We start from the raw sequence: 12,514 nt of genomic DNA, 5'->3' as shown, positions 1-12,514 counted from the left end.
GTAGCCTTTTGACCAAGAATCATTGAGGGCAGGATGGGTATCATGCCTTCTACAAAGGACCAGTGGGTGTGGAAGGGGTGATGGAAGTGGAAACCATCATAACCTTTGGTGCCTATTGCTTAGAAGTGCGGTCACAGCTTACTCACCCTCCTGAAAAGAAAAACTATCCATACCTGACAACACCCGCGGGGTCTCCAGTGCCTTCAGAGGTTTTATTTTAACCAAGGTTGTTCTATCAAAGAGATCAATATTTATTTTTGAGTTGTCAAGAGAAATAAATAAAATGCTTTATTTTCATAAGAACCTACATTTGTGTTTTTAGAATTTAATTCCGATAACACATTTGATACTACCTTCTATTCCTGTCAGGAAAAATTAATAGATGAGTTAACTGGCACTTGTATGTAGTCACACTCAATTAGATAAAAATAACCCATTGCTGCAAATGTCACCTCTCAAGCTCAGGTGATCTATCTTGAAGTTTTTGAGTTGAAATAAGAAAAGTGCAGTTTTAGGGGGTATTTTTTGGTTTCAAAATGCCAACCCATTTTCATTCCTATGTTACTTTTTACAGATAGCCAATGGATGACAGGTTTTACTAGAGAGGAAACATACGCGTTTTAATGCCAAATGTCCTTAGTTAATTTTACTGGGAGGCTCAAAGCTTGCTGTGTTATCTTGCATTAAAAATAGCTGCTTTAAAAGCTTGTATATACCAAGCTTTATAGTATAATATGAAAATAAGATGATAAATATGTCAGGGAAAAGAAAAATGGCATGAGAATAGTGTTGCTGATGAGAGCATGGATTAGAGAACAAATGTTGCAGGGAAGGAAGAAGAATAAAGACACCTTCCCCCAAAACATTTTCCCCACATACTCCTAATGTGATCGCCATTCACAAGCAAGAGTTTACCCCCATGCTTTTCAGTTTTACTATCTAAAAAAATCCCTTGTGTCTGCCTTTTTCACGGGGTTCTTATTAATTTGGAGCACTTAGGGAAATGTGTGTGTTTTCCACTGTTTTATGCTCACATAAGCTAATCTATCATCTTCGCCCTCCTCCAGCAGCAGGGTGGAGTGGAAAGCGCAATGAACCGCTGACAGTTGATCTGAATTCGGGCCTTAGCTCCTCTGTGTGACCTTAAGCCAGTCACTTAACCTCTCCTTGTAAGTGCTGCCATCTGCATAGCAAGAGGGTCAGACTAGATGATTTATTAGGGCTCTGCCAGCCCTGGCGTCCTGTAATTCAGTGACCAGCTCTGTATTCAGAAGACATCCAATCAATGAATGTGGGACTAACAGACCAGATAACTGCCTTTCCCTTCCTTTCAGTCTCAGGGTCCCGAGGAGGTGGGGTGATCAGTGACGAATTGATGTGTTGCACAGCGGTGATACAACCATCCGTGGAGCGTGGGAAACAAAACAAATGAGAGGGCGGCCCGAGAAGGGTATGATGAGGCTGAGGGGGAGACACATTTATTCAGCAGAAACTGCTATTGGTTTCACTTGCCCAGCTTCCTCTCCTGGATGGTCCCCTTCAATCCCCACTGTATGCATGAGAGCACACAGAGGAAGGAAGTGGGGCATCCTGGTGATTTGGGTTCTCACCAGATTCTAACGCCCTCTTTGCTCCCCCTTAAAATCATCCCTGCACTCTTGGAATCACAGGCTGAGGCCTTGAGAGCACCTGATTCTACCTCTTTGTGTTGTAGTGAGGAAATGAGGCCCTATAAACAAATGACCGCCTCATCAAGAACTAGCACTGGAAGGAGAGACTCAAGTTGAGAAGGACCTGGCCAAGGGAGGAGGACTCCGGAGCTCAGAACTGCTCCTTCCCTCCCTTCTCCCCTCTGTTACCACTGCCCCTGGTCCACACAGCTTCCTGGAAGATTCCTTCCTTGGGTTTCCTTAGGAGAGCTGAGTCAGAATTTAGACTTATAAATTTAGAACTTGAAAGACAAATTTAGAAGTTAAAAGACTCATACTAAATATTAACTGGGAAAAAGGTAAAGAAAAATATAAGACCTATAAAAATGGTCTCATTTACAAAATGCAACACATCTTGACTCCTCAGTCTCCTACTCAAAGACATTTTGGGTACACGGAACAGAAAACCACTCCAGGTAGCCCAGGTGAAGGGAGATTCATGGAAAGGAAAGTGTTCACAGGACTGATGAGACATTGGCCATCCCCTTCCCCTCCTCTGCCTGCATCTCTACACCTCTCTGCCTCTCCATTCTGATCTTCTCTCAGCTGACCAGCATCCTCTGCCGGGCTCTTGGTTTCTGCTCCTTCATAACTTCACTTTGCACTGGCTGAGATCCTACCTCTGGTCTGGGCCCAACAGAAGTTTCAACCACCATGGAACTGGGCAAGCACCCTCTCCCATGTTCTCCACCTGCAGGGCCCATAACCCACAATCACATTAACCTGTCAGCAACCACAGCATTCCTACCACACTCATCACACGCCTCCAGGAATAGAGGCAGCTTTTGATACAGAGTCAGAGAGGTTGACTGACTTTCCCAAGAACACACAGCTAAATGCATGACTGGGGCAGAGGACAAATATTAGTCTTGAGTTAATCCCTAAAATGTCAAACAAAACTGTCTTGAAAGCAGAGATTTCGCTCATCTGCCAGGAAAGAGTCTGATAATTGCTACTTTTCACCTCCTAAAGACTGAGACATCGTGTGTGGACAAAAGGCCAAGGATCAAGCCCCTGTCTTGCACATGAATTCTAAGTTCAAATTATACAACCAAAAGGCTTATAATTGCACCTAATACCAACAGGAACACGGAAAGAGTCAATGAAAGAACAGCCAGGGCAAGCCATTAGGTGAAGTCTAGTAACGTGGCCAAACACCTTGCATTTGAGCTGCATCCCAGACCCACAGGTGCTAAATGTCCTCCAGACCTTCACTACACTTTCATTTCAGGCCCCCATCTCAGTATAAATGGAACATAATTGCACACGTTCTTTGTAATCAACCCTAGGATATCAAAATTGGAAACAGTTGTGGGATGAAGGGAACTGTTGGTTTTTTCTTCATTTGAAAATCAAATAGACTTTTCCTTGCTCATGAGTCTATAATAGCTGTCCTGTGGTTTAGTGAGTGGCTCTGAATTGGCCGCATCTCCTTAGTCTTCTCACTTCTCAGCCCACCCAACCTCAGCCCGTGGACTGAAGACTCGTGGTCATGCATTCAGCTGGGCAGAGCAGCTTCCATAGGTCGGCTGAGCCACCAAGTGCAGGACAGTCAGAGTTGAGGGGAAGAAGCAAAATGCCGTGTCTGGTATGTTAGGCAAAATAATGACCCCGAAGTTGTCAATGTCCAAATCCCTGGAAACCGTGAATGTTTTACCTCACACAGCAGAAGGGACTTTGCAGATGTGATTAAAGTTAACAACTCTGAGATGGGGGGGTTCTCCTGGATTATAGGGATGTTGCAGTGTAGCCACACGTGTCCTTAGAAGTGGAGAAGCTTTCCCAGCTATTGTCATTCAAAGGGAGGTGTGACGATGGAAACATAGTCAGAGAGATGTGACATTGCTAGCTTTGAAGATGGAGGAAAGGGACATGAGCAAGAAGTGCAGGCATCCTCTAGAAGCTGGGAAACACCAGGAAACAGATTCTCCCTGGAGCCTCTAGAGAGGGGCACAGCTCTGGCCACACCTTAGTTTCAGTCATGGAGACCCACGTCGGACTTGGGACCTCCGGAACTCTCAACTAAGTGTGTGTTGTTTAAGCCCCCAAGTTTATGATCATTTGTTACAACAGCAATAGGAAGCTAATACAACTGGCAACGAGGACCACTCTGTCTCATTCTCTGAGTCTGCAGCCAAAAAAAAAGGGAGTGGGAGGGGCCGGGGCATGAAATGCAGCTGGGATGGGGGCTGGCAGAGGTGAATTACAGCACCCACCCTCAGACTTCAGAGCAGGAAGGGGCTGTCTGGGCCTTGACTTCACGTTGGCATTACCTGGGGAGCTTTTTAAAATGCTGATGCCTGGGTCCTGCCTCAGACCTATCAAACCAGAATCTGGCAAGGGGATGAGACCCAGAGCTTGGTATTTTAATCTGTAATTCTCAAGATCTCAGAACAGCTCCCTGTCACCTGCCTGGCCTGATTTCCCAGAGCCTAGTGCCCCTTGCAAAGACCCCACCATGCCACTTCTCTCCTCTCTGAGAGACAGGCAGGTAAGGCCCACAAGCCGCACTCCTCAGGAACACAGAGTCTCAAGACCAAGTGAACTGTGAATACAATATGCCCAAGAATCATAAGATTCTGAGGTTTTTCTTCTTCCTCCCATGCTTTTTTTTCCCTGTCATGCAGGGCTCCTGGAGGTACATACAAACGACTGCGCTTGACTTCCACCCCTCCCCTTTCAGCTCTCCTCACACATCCACTGGGTTTATCTGGGGTCCCTGAGATCAGTCTCCCCCCAGAGAAGCAGATGGGCACCCTGATGCCCAATAGAACCACCTGGGAGGTCCTAAAACTCCAGATGCCCAGACCAAACTTCACATCAGTTAAATCAGATTGTCTGAGTGTAGAGCCCAGGTATCATTATTTTTTAGAGTTCCCCAGCTGATTCTGTGGTGCAACCAGAGTGAAGACCGGAATATTCTCATGGGCCTGTGCTGTCCTCCAGTGAAGCCCAGTCCCCCAGTGACCCCTGACCCCCACAGTGACCAGTCCAGAGGGCTGGGGGAGCTCCACCCTCCTCCCTTTTTCTCTGCCTTTCATTTCCCTTCTCTAGACTTATTTATTTTCCTCCCTTCGTTTTATCACTGGAAGCCCCATTGCTGATTTTTATTATTATTATTATTACTAAAGCATCCTCTAAGACATTGCTACTCAAAGTGTGATCCACAGTATCATCTGGGAGGCTGTTAGAAATGCAGAACCTCAGACCTCACTCGGGTTCTACAGAGTCAGACTCTACATTTTAACAAGATCCCCAGGTGATCAGATGCACATCTGAGCTTGGGAAGCTCTGTTGCCAAGATGCCCCACTTCCCCAGCACTCACTGAGCCCTGTGATGTGGTTGCAGATTAGCAGCTGGTGAGCCAGTTTGTTCAGGAGTGGCTCTCAGATCAGCATATTGCACGTGATTCACATTTACTCCAGCAGGAAGAGGTTCATGCAGCTCAATTTTCTACCCTTTTTGGTAGATGAGTGGAATTCTCATAGTTATTGCAGAAAAAAAAAACCCCACTCACTTAAAAACGAAATTTGATTATTAAGACCATGCTCCTCCTTCTCTGATGCTGGGAAATGTGGAAAAGACCAGTTCCCATTCATCGAGGGCTAGTTGTGCAAAGTTCCTGAGCAGATTGGCCCAGGCCACTGCACCCTGGGCTAGTAATAGCTGCTCTAGCAGAGCTCATAGCTGTCTGAAGGGATGGGGGCAGAATGATTTTCCATCTGAACCAGGTAATACCCTCAAGGGACAAGTCTGCAGCCACTGTCGTGTGACCTGAAACATCCTCCTGATCTTACAGGCATGGTCCATCTCATTGACTAAGTCCGTAAAGCATCACATATTAGCTAGTAAAACAATTAAAAGGCTAAATAGTTATGTTATTTGATTGTAACCTTAAGTTGATGGCTTGTTTGAGAAAATAGTTTAGAAAAGTTCTTGTTGGAGGGAATTATGATTAGTTAATATTTCTCTACTGGCACAAAAATCCATTTGAGAGGCTCATTCTGTGTGACTCAGAGTGTCATGGGGTAAACCAGTAGACCCTGGGGCTTAAACAGAATAGGTACTTTAGGACTGAAAGGGCCTCAGAAGCCTTCTAGAATCCAGAGCTTTACAAACTTTCCTGAGAATAAGAATCACCTGGATCTCCCAGCCCCATGGATTTTCTTTCAAGGAGAGGAATGGTAACCTATATAGTTTAGTAAGTGCCTTAGGTGAGTTTTATCATCAGGTAGGTCTGGAAACACTGATGATCCATCCAATTTCCCTGTCACTAGCCCTCAAGCCTTCCTAGGAATCAAACACCTGTGCCCATTTCTGACAGGTGTTTGCTTCTTAAACCCTTGCAGCGTAGCCATTTACTATTACACAAATTCCTTCTTTTTAGGCATGGCCAACTTCTGGCTCCCTGTCATTCCTCTTCATTAATCCTAGGTCTTCCTCCAAACACAGAACAATCTAAATTTTCTCTGTGAGCTATCAACCTCTATGTTTTCTTCTCTTATTTTCAAAGGAAATCTTTGATATTCCCTAGAAAAAAAATTTTGTGTTTGCATTTAATAAGAACCTGTAATAAAATTACAAATTAAAAGATTGCTTGCATAAAAATTTAGTGGCTTACCTCTTTGAACTTTTAAAACAGTCTCCAAGTCTGAAGAGTAACCAGGCTAGAGTTAATTAGGCCATCAGCCTATGTATCTCGGAAAAGGACACATATACTGTGGTCCTGAGACCTGCCACGGACTGCAGATTAATGATTTCTTATTCATTATTATGATTAGAGTGAAATTTAACAAATATTTCTTAAGTGTTTGCCATGTACTGCGCCCTTGGTCATTTGCAGAGGATCTGATGAAAAATTCATCTAAGTGGTTTGATTACATTTTACTTTAATTCCCTTGGTAGATGACTTCCATGCCTTTGCCCCTAATTATAATTTTAGCAATCAGAAAGGGTTTCAGAGGTCCTCTGATCCAACCTTTCAATCTGTTTAAATAAATAACTGTGGTACAGGTTCTGTTCTTTAGGACCTCACAATCCATCCAGGGAGGCAATATTTTTAAAAGAAATACCGTTAAAAAAATTAGAAGCACCTATTCATTCATTATATGAGTAGCTCATCTGTATGCCTCTGAAGATGGATTCATCATCTGGGATGTAATAGAAGCAAGGGGTGGTCAGTGTGGAGCTCAGAAGTAGAGTGTTCACCTCCACTGGGGATGAACCGAGACAGGAGAGGATGTTTGAGCTTCCTTTCTTCCATTTGTTTATTTCACAATTATCTATTTAGTACCTCCTGGATGCTAAGCACTAGGGATTGGAAGCTAGGAGAAAGTGCTTGTTCTCAAGTAGGTTGCAGTCAAATCTCATGATCTCTGGATTCTGTATTTGCAAATTTGCCTACTCCTTAAACTTTAAATTTATTTGTAACCTCAAACTTGTAATTCCAGGAACATTTGCAGTCATTTTTTGGACATGTGTAGAGGTGGAGAAAAAAATGGAGTCACCTGATGCACATCTTCCCAGCTAAGGTCAAACAAGACAACACTCTGCCTTCATTTTATTTTATTTTTTTATTTTATTTTATTTATTTTATTATTTTATTTTATTTTATTTTATTTTATTTTATATTTTATTTTGAGACGGAGTTTCGCTCTTGTTGCCCAGGCTGGATCTTGTTGCCCTGGTGCAATCTCAGCTTACTGCAACCTCCACCTCCCAGGTTCAAGCGATTCTCCTGTCTCAGCCTCCCGAGTAGCTGGGATTACAGGCACATGCCACCACGCCCGGCTAATTTTTTTGTATTTTTAGTAGAGACTGGGTTTCATCATATTGATCAAGCTGGTCTCGAACTCCTGACCTCAGGTGATCCGCCTGCCTTGGCCTCCCAAAGTGCTGGGATTACAGGCGCCCAGCCCACTCTGCCTTCTTGTTTCAACTCTCTTCAAGTGTCCTTTTTGCAGTCTTTTTTTAGTGCCACATTTTTTACATTTTTGTGCTTGTCTTTGGTGATTTTGCTATTTAAAATGGACTCCAAATGTAGCGCTGAAATGCTAGCTAGCTTTCTTAAGTGCAAGAAGCTGGGTTGTGGCTTGCAGAGAAAACAAGTGTGTTCAATTAGCTTTGTTCAGACATGAGTGACAATGCTATTGGTTGTGAGCTCAATGTTAATGAATCAATAATTTGGTGCATTCAGAAAAAGAAGAGGAAATTTGCTAGTCTGTATATGAGTCCACTCCAGAAAGTACTGAAATAATATCTAAAGGGTGTGATGAAGCTATGGAAAAGAGCCTAAACTTACGAATTCATGAGATGATGACTGATTAAAAAAAAAAAAAAAAACATAGTGGGCAGCATAGTTGTAAGGCTAAAAGCCAAAGAAATTTAAGGTCATGTTATCCAAATTCAGGAAAATGGTAAACCCTTCTCAGCTAATATCTTATTATAAAGATATACTGCATATAATTAACTATTTGTAAGAAGCATATATTAAATTCAATGTCTTCAAAGAAAAACACATGTAAAACAAGGTTATATATTGTTCTGTTGATGAAAATGTTGTGACCAGAGGCTCACAGGAACCAAAACTTGTATTTCCATTGGAAGGAATGGCTCAGTACTTGCTAATTCAGTGCTCATGGCAACTGCAAATTTATAGAATGTAACTGCCAAAACTAACAAGACTCAGCTGTGTATGTGGTATGGGAAAGAGACAGGGAATCGACAATTGCTCTATAAAGTGATCAACATCAACCCAGCACCTTAATGATCAATATTAAGAATATCATGAAAATGACTAAGTGAAGAGGTTCAACATTACTTTTTTTCTGTAAAAACTTTTTTTTTTTTAGTTTTTTTTGTTGTTGTTTGTGTTTGTTTGCCCAGGCTGGTCTCCAACTCCTGGGCTCAAAGGATCCTCCTGTCTTGGCCTCTCAAAGTGCTAGGATTACAGGCGTGAACCAGCATACCTGGCCTGTAAAAACTTTTGAAAGGAACCTTTATATTTTTGCTTTTTAAATTATTTGTCGATGAGCAATGTTTAATTTATGATTGGCTACTATTTCTTGACAGTCACCAGACACCCTCAGGAAATTGTGCAAAGTGAGAAAATCTAGCCCACAAATCATTTTCAAATGTAATTCAGTTTTTATAAATTAAAAATTTTACTATTAATGTTTTACATTATAACTAATGTAAAAATGTACAAATAACATTATGTTTGATGGACAATTACATATTTATTATTGTCAGTGTCAATTTTGCAATTTTTCATTTTGTAGCCAATATGTTTTTTTGTTTCAACCAATTTTTTTTTTTTTTTTTTTTTTTTTGGCTCTGAAAATGTTGATAACCCTTGGTCACTAGGGGAAGATCCAGACTTTAAGGACTCTGAAGCTTATACAGTTTGGGGGCTCTCTTAAGGTGAAGATCACAAAATGACAAATACTGTACACAATTAGACTTCTTGGAAGAGGCATTATAACTTCTTAGTTAATCTGTTTCTGTGAAACACTTAGAGCCAACTGGATAAAACATCCACTGCAGAAGCTGCCCTGGTTAGGACCAGGTAGGAAACTGGCAATATTCAGGAAAGAGATGAAAGCCCAAACTTGGGGACGGAAAGGATGGGAGAAATGTGAGAGATATTTAGAGGTAGGTCTGACAGGACGTGGTATTTGATGAGGAGAGTGTCAGGAACACACACTGCTGGATGACTGAGTGAGTCAGAGAGGAAGGCAGATGGGGAGATGGGTGGTTGGGTGGATCAGGCTTGGAAGATAAATGACTTCAGGTTTGGAAATATCTAACCTGAGGTGCCTTCCAGAGGAAGCTGTATGGAAGCCATTTTATGTATATGTGAGGTTCAAGAAAGGGGACCAACCAGTGCACAGACAGCTTTTGGCACATGAATGGTCTGTGAGTCCTGGGAGTTGATGAAATCTCCCAGGGATGTGCATAAGCCAAGAAGAGATGCATGATGGGGCTAGCACCCTAGGGAAAACCAAAGTTTAGAGGTTTAGAGATGCACAGAAATAGAACAAAGAAATGTTAATGCTGTTAATTGAGTGCCTGTAGGCGCCACATATTATGCAAGGTGTTGGTTAGAGAAAGCTGAGTCAGGCAGAGAGATTGTCAGCTGGGGCTGGGGGTAAGGGAGATGGGTCGCTGAGCTTGGAGGGTGGGCACGACTGGGGCTTTCCAGATGAGGGAAGAAGTGAGCAAATGCACAAAGCTAGAAAAGTGGGAAAGGGTGAACAGTTCATTTTGACTAGAACATGGAATATCCTAAAAAAGAGAGTGAAAGAGAGAATAAGAAAGAGAACAGCCTTAACATGATAGTTGGAAATTAAATTATGGATGCTTTGAAAGCCAAAATACCAAGTTTAGCAATGGGAATTTCTGATGATTTCCAAGCAGGGGAATTTTGCGGGCAGAACTGAGGACTGAAGGTTCCTCTAGCAGATGGCCACACAACTAACACTACAGAGACCAACACAGGGATTCTTAGGGGCAGCCAGAAGCATGGGGGCCAGGACTCCCGGTGTTACAGTAGACATACAGGGTAGGGAATAAAAGCGAATGAGTGTATGTAGAGGAATGGCCAGGACCTGAGGGATGGTGGCTGATGGGCTGTATAAGTAAAAGTGTACATAGCATTTACTGAAATTGCTTTGTAAAAATATAAACCCAGCCAGGTGCAGTGGCTCAGGCCTGTAATCCCAGCACTTTGGGAGGCCAAGGCAGATGGATCACGAGGTCAGGAGTTCGAGACCAGCCTGGCCAACATAGTGAAACCCCGTCTCTATTAAAAATACAAAAAAAAATTAGCCAGGCATGGTGAAAGGTGCCTGTAATCCCAGCTACTCCAGAGGCTGAGGCAGGAGAATTGCCTAAACCCTGGAGGCAGAGGTTGCAGTGAACCAAAATCAAGCCACTGCACTCCAGCCTGGGCAACAGAGCAAGACTCCATCTCGAAAAAAATAAATAGATAAAATTTTAAAAAAATGAACCCATAAGCCCTAGAACCCGAGGGGAAGAATACAGAGTGAAAGCCACAGTGCTCCTCCACTGTGTGACTCCTCCTCCCTGAATTTGTGACTTTAGCCTCAGATCAAGACACTTCACACTGTAGGTTGATAGGAAGGTCACGCCCAGCTCAACACCCGCATTTCCCCATTCTGCTGATTGCTGTGTTGTTGTTTGTTTCTGTTTAGTCCCAACCATAGAACCTGGTTTTCTTCTGGTGAAATTTCATCTATTTGGGTTTTTCCCCAGTGCCCCACTTTGGTTAAGCTTGTTTTAAATTCCCTGTCTTCCCTGAAGGTGTCCACTCTTTCTGTTTTTCATCCCTTGCCTTGTAAATAAGCCACCCTCTGGGGATAGCATAGATCATTTTGAGACAGAGAGCAGTTTGGAAAACAGGGATGGAGGAAAGGAAGCGGGGAGGCAGACACTTTCTCCTCTCTCCCAGGTCCTGCTGACTGGTTTCCTTGTGACTGCACCACTTGTCCCGGTCCGCATGGACTCACTAAGAATCCACCCATAGTCAGCATCCTTGAGGTTCCCACCTGAAACTGCCCACAACCGCTTCTTCCTGGATCCATTTCTGGTGTTTGTAGAAAGGCTACTTTAAAAAGTTTTCTTGGCCAGGCATGGTGGCTCACATCTGTAATCTTGGCACTTTGGGAGGCCAAAACAGGACAATAAGCTGCTTGAGTCCACACGTTTAAGACCAGCCAGGGGCAACATAGCAAGACCTTGTCTTTACAAAAAATGAAAAAATTTGCTGGGTGTGGTGGCATGCAACTGTGGTCTCACCTACTTGGGAGGCTGAGGTGGGAGGATTGCTTGAGCCCAGGAAGTTGAGGCTGCAGTGAGCCAAGATGGGGCCACTGCACTCCAGGTTGAGCAACAGAATGAAACCCTGTCTCTGAAAAAAAAAAAAAAAAAAGTCTTCTCCTTCTTGAAAACTTAGTAGCCTCTATGGCCAGGCTTGGTGGCTCATGCCTGTAATTCCAGCACTTTGGGAGACGAGGCAGGCAGATCACCAGAGGTGAGGAGTTGGAGACCACCCTGGCCAACATGGCAAAACCCCATCTCTACTAAAAATACAAAAATTAGCTGGGTGTGGTGACACGCACCGGTAGTCCCAGCTACTTGGGAGACTGAGGCAGGAGAATCACTTGAACCCGGGAGGTGGAGATTGCAGTGAGCCAAGATCGTGCCAGTGCACTACAGCCTGGAGACACAGCGAGACTCCGTCTCAAAAAAAAAAAAAAAAAAAATGGCCGGGCACGGTGGCTCATGCCTGTAATCCTAGCACTCTGGGAGGCCAAGGCAGGTGGATCACGAGGTCAGGAGTTCAAGACCAGCCTGGCCAAGATGGTGAAACCCTGTCTCTACTAAAAATACAAAAATTAGCCAGGCGCGGTGGCAGGTGCCTGTAATCCCAGCTACTCGGGAGGCTGAGGCAGGAGAATTGCTTCAACCTGGGCGGCAGAGGTTACAGTGAGCTGAGATCGCGCCACTGCACTCCAGCCTGGGTGACAGAGTGAGACTCCATGTTAAAAAAAAAAGAAAGAAAAAAGAAAACAGTAACCTCTAGCCTGGACTGACTACATAATATGCAGGGCAGCTTGTTCAAAAATGATGAAGAATTTCAAGACGGCAGCAGCAGAGCACTATGCCAAGCCTGGGCCTTTCTGACTGAGGCTCTTCTGGAGCATGGAGCCCTGTGTGACTGCGCAGGTCTCACGCCCACGAAGTCAGCACTGCCTGTGGCTGAGTGTCAGCGCTTTGTGAG

The 12,514-nt window shown here is 43.8% G+C and overlaps 1 protein-coding gene across 2 annotated transcripts in view; it reads left to right on the top strand.

Annotated features, from left to right (window-relative positions):
* The window catches only part of VIT (vitrin), a 114,312-nt gene that overhangs the window by 87,583 nt on the left and 14,215 nt on the right, over positions 1-12,514 (top strand). The window lies entirely within an intron of this gene.

This window comes from Pan troglodytes, chromosome 12, assembly GCF_028858775.2.
Source record: "Pan troglodytes isolate AG18354 chromosome 12, NHGRI_mPanTro3-v2.0_pri, whole genome shotgun sequence".
Classification (NCBI taxonomy): Eukaryota; Metazoa; Chordata; class Mammalia; order Primates; family Hominidae; genus Pan; species Pan troglodytes.
Note: the sequence above shows the minus strand (reverse complement) of the source record. Positions and strands in the feature narration are given on the sequence as shown.